Genomic DNA, 9,657 nt, shown 5'->3' with positions numbered 1-9,657 from the left:
AATAGTGTCTGCACTGGATGTTGACATTGTGATTATTAATGCTGTATCTGTCATCAAAATGTCTGAACTTCACACAGAGGCTACCAAACCACATTTTGGAAAGGACCCACAGGGATTCTTGTATTGGGATGGTAATCTCCTGAAAGTCAAACTCTAAGGAGCTACGCCTGTTCTGTAGAAGGCTAGAGAATTGGCTTTCTTCTCTTTTAACTTGCTTCAGAGCACCCACCCTCCTTCCAACTAACTTCCGTCCTGATTTAGCAGATAGTCCATCTGGTATATTAGAGGTGGGTAATCCATCTTAGATATTAGAGGTGGATAGCCCTTCTAGGGTAGAAGTAGAGGTGGAATAGAGGCAGATAGCCCATCTGGGACATGAATAGAGGTGGATATCCCATCTAAGATATAAATAGAGGCAGATAGATCATGTGAGATATGAATAGAGGTGGATATCCCAATTGGGATATGAATAGAGGCAGATAGTCCACCTGAGATATGAAAAGAGGCAGATAGCCCATCTGAGATATGAATAGAGGCAGATAGCCCATCTGAGATATGAATAGAGGCAGATAGCCCATCTGAGATATGAATAGAGGCAGATAGCCCATCTGAGATATAAATAGAGGGTAGCCTAAGAACACAGGTCCAAAAGAGAAATACTTGGGGTTAGTGTTGTTATATGACATCTTTGTATTTTGTATACAACATTACTACTCAGCTAGAGCAAGCAAGCCATGCTTTAACACTTTTCTCTTTTATTTTGTTTTTTAAGAACAATACAATATTTTCACTAATTCTTTGACTCATATGATACCTCCCCAAGCTTGCAACTCCTCAGGACTGGAAACCAATGACAACGAGATAAAAGAAAAGCCAGAAAGAGATTTCAGGGTCTGACTTTTCTCAGATCAACGAGGTGAGGACAAGAAGGTTAGCAACATGGATGAAGCACTTAGTAATCTAGAGATGAGACTGAAAGCCACGGAAGGAAAGATCCGTCTTCCAAGGGGGATTGTTCATTCAAACAGCAGTCGAGTGGTTAGCAAGGCTGAGTGAGATCAGCTCAGAAGAGCGCACGTCCATCACAAATTCTCATTTCCCATCAACAACGCCATTTTCCCTCCGCTCCTACCTAGGCAGCCTGTCACGAGCCAACATATCCTTGTGGTAAGGTCAGCCACAGAAGACAACAGTGTGTTCTGCAGGAAGTGGTCGAGTTAGGTCAGGACCATGGGGCAAGAAGCGCTAGGAACGATATTTTAACTTAGCTTCATATTTGTGCTAAAGTTCTCGATTTCTCTGAAGTTTCTGTTGCTTTCATTCATGGGCAGCTAAGGCCGCTCATCCTGTTTTCTAGAATGTCTGTTTCCACTAGGTGGCAGCCAGTGGTCATCACTTTAGGCCGGTTTAAACTGGAGAGGAGGAACTTGCAAATCAAACAGGGCCTCATGCTGGGAGCTGAAGGTCAAGCCGCTTGTTACCAGGACAATAATGTAATTAGAACTTTACCACCGCAGTGTCGTTAAATAAGTATAAGCATTCGGTCCTGGGAGGAATTATGGGTAATTAAGTCTTTTCTATCCAAAAGCATATTTAAATAGTCACATCTTAAAATTATTACAGATTGACTCTGGCAAAACATACATGTTTGTAGTGTGTGATGATTATATAAGAATATATATGTATATGTATGCATATGTAAAAGTTCATACAGTAGCATAGATGAGTGAATATTCATGGGGATTGTGATGATCAGGTTAACTGTCAACTTGACAGCCTAGGATCACTTGGGAAGTATGTCAATAAAGAATTGTCTAGGTCAGGTTGGAAATCTAGACAGTTTATGGGCCATTATTTTCATTGTCTAATTGAGTAGGAAGACCCAGCCTCTAAGCAGTTGCTACTGCTCTCTGGTTTGAGGCCTTGGACCATCTAAGAGTAAAGGCTAACTGGGCCTCAAACACACACGCGTTCATGTCTCTCTGCTTTTGACTGTGGACCTGAGGTGACTCACTACATCGAGCTTTTTTGCCAATGTAACTTAATTACAATGATGAATTACAACTGAGTGTCTTAGTTGGGGTTTCATTGCTGTGAAGAGACACCATGACCAAGGCAACTCTTATAAAGGAAAACACCCCATTAGAGTTGGCTTACAGTTTCAGGGGTTCAGTCCATTATCACGGTGGGAAACATGGTGGTGTCCAGGCAGACATGGTGCTGGAGAAGGAGCTGAGAGTTCTACATCTGGATCTGAAGGCAACGGAAGGGCAGGGCTTGAGCATGTGATACCTCAAAGCCCACCCCCACAGTGACACATTTCCTCCAATAAGACCACACCTATTCTAACAAGGCCACACCTCCTAAAAGTGCCCCTCCCTATGAGTCAAGCATTCAAACACATGAGTCTATGGGAGCCATAACTATTCAAACCAGCCAAGCTAAAATAAAATCCTTTCTCCCTAAAGTTGCTTTTGGTCAGGATATTGACCACCACAATAGAGATGAAACTGGGACAGGTATATTAGAGCAAATGCTTATAGATTTATTCAGAAACTGGGCTTATAAATCAGAAAATAGAGACATATAGGAAACTCATGAGCTAACTGAAATCCTGTGCATTGGAAAGCTTAGGTTCAAATGTGTTTAACACATTTAAAAATCTTAAACTCTGAAGATTTCATCAAGAAACCTTCTTCCTCTGAAGAATTTTTAGACATGGCATCAAAAGTCACTGCTAATTATTACCATAATTAGGCCATAATAGGCTGTCACCCAGGAGCCCAATCATCAGGGAACAAAAGCTTTCAGAAATCTCTAGTCTTTTCTACATCTTTATCTAAATATATTGCCCTTGTTAAAATTTTATTTATGTGTGTGGCTTGTGTGTGTTTGTTTGTGTGTGTTTGTGTGTGTGTATGTGTGTGTTTGTGTGTGTGTGTTTGTGTGTGTGTGTTTGTGTGTCTATGTGTGTGTGTTTGTGTGTGTATGTGTGTATGTGTGTGTCTGTGTGTGTGTCTGTGTGTGTATGTGTGTGTGTTTGTGTGTTTGTGTGTGTGTTTGTGTGTGTATGTGTGTGTTTGTGTGTGTTTGTGTGTGTATGTGTGTGTGTGTTTGTGTGTGTGTGTATGTGTGTGTGTTTGTGTGTGTGTTTGTGTGTGTTTGTGTGTGTGTTTGTGTGTGTGTATGTGTGTGTGTTTGTGTGTATGTGTGTGTGTTTGTGTGTGTGTGTGTGTGTGTGTTCATGTGTGTTCAGGGGACTGGGGAGACCAGAGGAAGGTGTTGGGGGTCTTGCTCTGTCATTGTCTGCCTTAGTCTCTAAGGCACTGAATCTGGAGCTGTGTTAGTGGCCAGTAGACCCCGTTGATCCAGGTGTGGTTGGAGCCATACCTGGCTTTTCACACAGGTACTGAGATCCAAGCTCCGGCCCCCATGCTATTCCGTATGTGCTCCTACCAAGCCATAGCTCCAGCCCTTTCCATCTTGTGTTCTGAGACAAGCTCTCTCAACTGGCCTGAAACTCACCAAGCAAGCAGGCTAGGATGACTGGCCAGTGAGACCCAGGGATCCTCCTAACCAGAACTATAAGTGCACACCACCATCCCTGGCTTCTTTTTTTAAAAATGTGACTCTAATCTCAGGTCCTCATGCTTGCAAGGTGAACACTTTACTGACATGCTCACCTTCCCAGAAATATGTCCCTATATAGAATGCTTCAGAAGTACAAAGTTCCGGCTGTAGGGGGTAGGACACCAGGTATATTAGGATGGCAGTAAGCTGAATGACAAATGTTCATGTCCTCAATTCCAGAACCCGAGAGTGTGTTCTTTACACGATGAAAAGAACTTCGAAAGTGTCAAGGCTATGTCAAGGATCTTGAATTGGGATCTGAGTTATTTGGGTGAGCCCAATGATCACAAGGGGGGGAGGGGAAGAGAGAGAGAGAGAGAGAGAGAGAGAGAGAGAGAGAGAGAGAGAGAGGGAGGGAGAGAGGGAGGGAGGGAGAGAGAGAGAGAGAACAGAAAAGTCAGAAAGGAGATGCCATGGGAAAGCAGGGTGTGAAGGGATGTGAGGCCACAAGCCACAGAATACAGGTAGGCTGTAGTAGCTGGAGATGCAGGTAAAAGATTCGGACTAACCACAGACCTTCAGCAGTCTGTGGTTAATAAATGTGTGTTGTGTTAAATAACAAAGTTTGTAGTTTATTGTGCTAATAGTAATACAGATTTTTTGCCTTCTGTCATTAATAAGTGCATCATTTGTGCATGACAAAATCTACCATATATATATATACCATATATAATACATATATATATATATATATATATTCTTGCTATTCCTTTCTCTCTGTATGTTAGAGGTTGAAAACAGGACCGAAGTATGTACATGACCTGCCACTAAGATGTGTACTCAGAGGTCCAGAGCTACAAGACTTTTGGACTTGTGTGTGTGTGTGTGTGTGTGTGTGTGTGTGTGTGTGTGTGTGTGTGTGTGTGTTATTTTGCCCAGGGATATGCCCAGTATGGTCAGTAGCCTTGAGAATTTAGTGACTCTGAAAAATTTGGAATCTAGTAGAACACAGGTCAAATATGTAATAAAAGTCCTGCAGCCTCACGAGGAAACGAAAGCCCAACAACTGTTCTTCAATCTTGGATTTATTAAACCCCAGCTCCACTGTTTATAGCTCTGTCCTTTTGGGGAGGTCGCTGCATTTCTCTGAAGCTGTATTTTCGTCTGTGCTGTGCAGATTATCTCGAGGAGCAAATAAGGTAAGGCATGGGAAACACTTAGCAGTATGCTGGCATGTGGTCCATAAGTTGTCTTGCCCTTTTGTGGTCATGAAGCTACATTAGACATGCTCTTGAGAGGAGGGAGAAAAGTGCTGGTGTTCCTGTTGGAATGGTGGTAAAACCTGAAAAATATTCAAACAAGAGAGGCTATTGGGGCACAGTGGCAACATCTGTAATCCCACCACTGGGCAGGGTAAGGCAGGAAGGTCATGAGTTTGAGGCCAGCCTGGAGTGCATAGCAATAATTTGTCTCAAAGGAGAAAGAAATAAATAGGGATGAGAGGGATGAGATAGATGATAGATAGATAGATAGATAGATAGATAGATAGATAGATAGATGGATAGATAGATAGATAGATAGATGATAGATGATAGATGATAAGTAGACAGATAGATGATAGAGATACTACATTACAAGGTTAAATCAAACAATTAGTAGCAGAATGGAGAAATGACTGTGTATAATAGAGCCTCAGAGGCCAGCACTCTTCTTTAATAGGCATGTCATGTATAGTTGATAGAAGAAGCTAAAAAAAAAACTTTCTTTAGTCCCCATTTTTGACAGTACTGGGGAATCCAACCCAGGGCCCCATGATATTAGGCGAACACTTAGCTACCCAGCTATATCCGTAGCTCTTGTTATTTCTGACAAGGCCATTAAAAGTAAAAGCAAATCTTATGGTGGAGAAAATGCAGAAAGTGGCCACACACACACACACACACACACACACACACACACACACACCTCTGTGGAAGCTACTTTTCTGTGGTTGTGCTGAAACACCTTGGTGAAAGATGACTTAAGGAAGACAGAATTCCAGATGGGAAGGAGTCCATCATGGCAGGGAGGCATGGCAGCTAGTAGCAGGAATAGTGGCGGGGACAAGAAGTGGAGAAGTCACATCTTTGGCACCAGCATTAAGCAGAGAGCATACTGAAAGTGGGGTGAAGCTATAAAATCTCAAAGCCTGCCCTCAGCGAATAGTTCCTCCAGCAAGGCCACACCCCCTAAGCCCCCATAAACAATGAGATCACCAGAGAAAAATATCCAAATATCTGAGCCCGTAGTGAACATTTCTCATTCAAGCCATGATAACATACAAGAATACATACATACATACACATGTGCATACAAACATGCACGTAATACACGCACATGCATGAACACACACGCATAACATACATACATGCACATGCATACATACATACACATACATGCATGCATGCACATACATGCATAACATACATACACACACACATATACACATATACACAAGCACACACTATTACCCAAACAAGCACCCAGAGCCCCTGGAAAGTAGGAGGCACACCAGAATGATATTTTTCTTTTCCCTCCAGGATCCATTTTCTGAGAACCTTCTAGAAATTAGAACCAACCCAAACAGTAGGTGAGAAGATTAAGAATTCTAAGTTGAGGAAGAAAATATTGATTTGCTTCTCTGAAAAATATATATGCAGTGGAATTGTTCTCAGACGTAAAGAGAAATGAATTTATGTCCTTTTCAAGAAACAGATGATAACCATATTAAGAAAATTAAGTCATTCTCAGAAAGACCAAGATTTTCTCTCATTTGCGGATCTTAGATGTTTTTATGCTATTTTAATTTATGTGTGTGTAGCCGAGAGGCTGTATATGTGCCACAGCCTCGTGGAAGTCAGAAGAGGGCATTGGATTCCTTGGCACTAAAGCTACAGGTGTTCATGAGTCACTCATGCAAATGCTGGAAACCAAAGCCAGGTCTTCTGCAAGAGTAAGTGCTCTTAACTACTGAGCCATCTTTCCAGACCCCGGATCTTAGATTTTGTACAAACAGATAAAATCATGGATGTGCATGTAGCAGGGGAGTAAAACTGTCTACAGGAACAAAGGGGACTGACCTAGAAGGGGTGAAATAGAAAATTGTGGTGGGGTATGGGAGAAATGTACTTCAAGTGTAGTATACATTTGCACTGATATGGCCTTATGTAACCCACTGTAATACCAGAAAAAGAATTTTAAAACAAACCAGAACAGATGTATACGAAGATTTTTATAAAGTGGCAGGAGTCAAGGCCGTTCTCACCAGACAGCCTGGAGATTCGGGCGGAAAAAGGATGGCATTATCCGCTCAGCATGTCTGTACCCACGGGTTTGCTACCTGTCACACACCACATTGCATGCCACAGAGGCTCCCTTTCTGCCAGCCAGGCAGCCTGCCCATCAGCCTTTCCAGAGAACCCAACAACACTGCCAAGTCCAGTCCAGTCCGGGTTTCACCTTGTGTGTGATACATCTCTCAGCACCACCCACAAAACCCACACTCTGTGGGAGCCAGAAGCCTTCCAGAGACACGTTCGTGTTGGCAGGTACATTCTCTGGAGCCCTCCCAACATCTGCCTCAGACACATCTGGCAGCCCTTCAGGTTAAAAACACTCCTAGGGGTGCTGCTGGGTTCTCTGTCTTCACAGAAAATACCAGGTAGGCATCAGGTACATGGAGGCCAAGGAGAAAGAATGTGTCTCTTACTCCATCTGCGTTTGAAAAGTCCTCTGTGCTATTCCAAGTGATAATCCCAAGTCCAAGGCCAAGACTTTGCATTGGAGGGCCAGCTTTTTCCTGGGTGTCTGTATGGTTTCTCACAGTTGTGACCAATACCTGAAAAGAAGTAGCTTGAGGCAGAAGAGTTTATTCTGGTTATTATGGCTCAAGGGACATAGTCCATCGTGGAGGGGAAGGGAAGGGACACAGTCCAAATGGCCTCCATAGTCAGGAAGCACACACACACAGATGGAGATTCAGCTCAGGACCCCAGCCAGCCCATAGGATGGCGCCATTCACAGTTAGGATGAGTCTTTCTATCTTAACTAACACAGTACAGAAAACATCAGCCTACAGAGACATCGAGGCTTGCCCTGTTGGTAATTCCAGATACCGTAAAGATGGCCATCAAAAGAAAAAAAAAATCAAACGACTCTGCTTTCGATTACAAGACTTTTGATCAACGGATGTTCTGATCAACAGACAAATGGTTGCTGGACTGCCAAAGGTTTCGGCAGAGAGATCAGCCTGGCTTGGGATTCCATTTGAATGTAGACGCTGGGCAGACAGGACAGCTAGCCCCTTGCAGTTAATTCCAGACCAGAAACATTCTCTTGGATTGTTGTTGTTGTTGTTGACACCTGGAAAACAAGAAAAAATGACCATTAATTGGGCCTTCGGGAATCTATTAAAACTTATACTATAACCCAGGTGTGGCAGCACTCTCCGGCAAATCTGGCATCGGGGACGTTAACGTAGAAAGATTAAGAGTTTAAGGTCACCTGTCTCAAAAAGCTAACGGTTAGGGATGCTCACTTAGCGGCACAGCGCATGTGCAGGCACCTTGATTCGATCCCTATAACACGGCCCTGGCCCTGCATTTCATAAGCCTTAAACTTTCTCACGAGAGAGAAACCTTTACGTGTGTGCTGCTGGAGAACGTTGAAGCTATGCCTGAACAGAATTTGGGTAGAGGGTCCTTGAAGAAATTAGAGTCAGGAGTGAAGAGAGCAGGTGTCATGGCGGGGAGATGGGTGGAAACAGAGCTCTCTGCACCCGGAGCTCTGTGGAGGTCACCAACTCCAACGATTCTCCTGCCTTTGCCTCAATCAGCCCTGGGACTACAGGTGACTGGGTGATCGTGCCTGGATTTCCACATGGGTGCTGGGTACTTGACCTTAGCTCCTCAAGCTTGCACAGAGCTAGTTTTTAACCCCTCTGTGCCCTCTCTATAGTTCCTACTGTAGATTTTATTTATTTATTTATTTTGTTGGTTTATATTTATTGTGTGTGGTGGATAGGTTTTTTTTTAAAGACAGTTCATTTCAAATATAATATACAGTTTGACCATTTACTCTCTCATACTTTCTTCTCCATCCTCTTGTCCCCTTTCTCCTTCTGTTGGTTTCTTTCTTTCCCTTTGTCTCCATTTTTCTCTCATAGTATTAGAGGACCGACATAGTAGTATGGGGACACCTTAGCCCCTTTTCAAATAATGTCTTATTTAAGGAGCAGCCCTATTCCTTTTTCCCCTAATTTTTATTATTTTATTTGTTTACATTCCTGTCATTACCCCCCTCCTCAGTGCCCCTCCCACAAATCCTCATCCTGTTCTTCCCCCCTTACTTCAAGGTGCTCCCCCCCCACCATACCTCCTCTTTCCCTGGGGCCTCAAGACTCTTGAGGATTAAGCACATCTCTCACTAAGGTCTGACCAGGCAGACTTCTGCTCTATTTGTGCCAGAGGCCTCTGACTGGTCCATGTATGCTGACTCAGTCTCTGGGAGCTCCCTGGGGTCTGGGGTCCGGGTAAGTTGAGGCTGCTGGTCTTCCTATGGGGTCGCTCTCCTCTTTAGCTTCTTCGATCCTTCTCCTAATTCAACCACAGGGCTCCCTGACTTCAGTTCAATGGTTGGATATAACATCTGCTTCTGTCTCAATCAGCTGCTGGTAGGGCCTCTCAGAGGACAGCCATGCCAGGCTCCTGTCTGTAAACACACCATAGCATCAGTAATACTGTCAGGCCCTAGTGTCCTCCCATGAGATGACTCCCAAGGTGGGTCAGTCATTGGACCATCTTTCATTCAGTCTCTTGGGAGTTGGGGGTAGGAGGTGGGAGAACTCTTTAGAAAGTATCAGAGACCCAGGAGGTGAGAGACTCTAAGGATTCAGTGGGGGTGACCTTACCCAAAATGCCCAAAATTGGGAGGAGGGAACGCAAAGATCCTACTTCCATTAGATAGACAGGGCCTCAAGTGGAGGGACAGGGTTACTAACCCATAGTCAAAATTTCTGACCCAGAATGTTCCTGTCTAAAAGAACTTCAG

The 9,657-nt window shown here is 43.7% G+C and overlaps 1 long non-coding RNA gene across 2 annotated transcripts; it reads right to left on the bottom strand.

Annotated features, from left to right (window-relative positions):
* Nucleotides 1-4,642: 4,642 nt before the first annotated feature.
* Nucleotides 4,643-8,397, bottom strand: LOC120097849 (uncharacterized). Of its 2 annotated transcripts, XR_005495676.2 has the most exons (3): nt 8,113-8,384; nt 7,319-7,971; nt 4,643-4,912 (listed from the first exon to the last, which is right to left on the bottom strand). It is a non-coding gene; the product is annotated as an uncharacterized LOC120097849 (long non-coding RNA). The 2 variants fall into 2 exon arrangements; XR_010059331.1 differs by lacking the exon at nt 4,643-4,912 and having other exon boundaries at nt 6,827-7,971; nt 8,113-8,397.
* Between the last annotated feature and the right edge of the window lie 1,260 nt (nt 8,398-9,657).

The sequence above is a fragment of the Rattus norvegicus genome, chromosome 17, assembly GCF_036323735.1.
Source record: "Rattus norvegicus strain BN/NHsdMcwi chromosome 17, GRCr8, whole genome shotgun sequence".
NCBI classification, from domain to species: Eukaryota; Metazoa; Chordata; class Mammalia; order Rodentia; family Muridae; genus Rattus; species Rattus norvegicus.
Note: the sequence above shows the minus strand (reverse complement) of the source record. Positions and strands in the feature narration are given on the sequence as shown.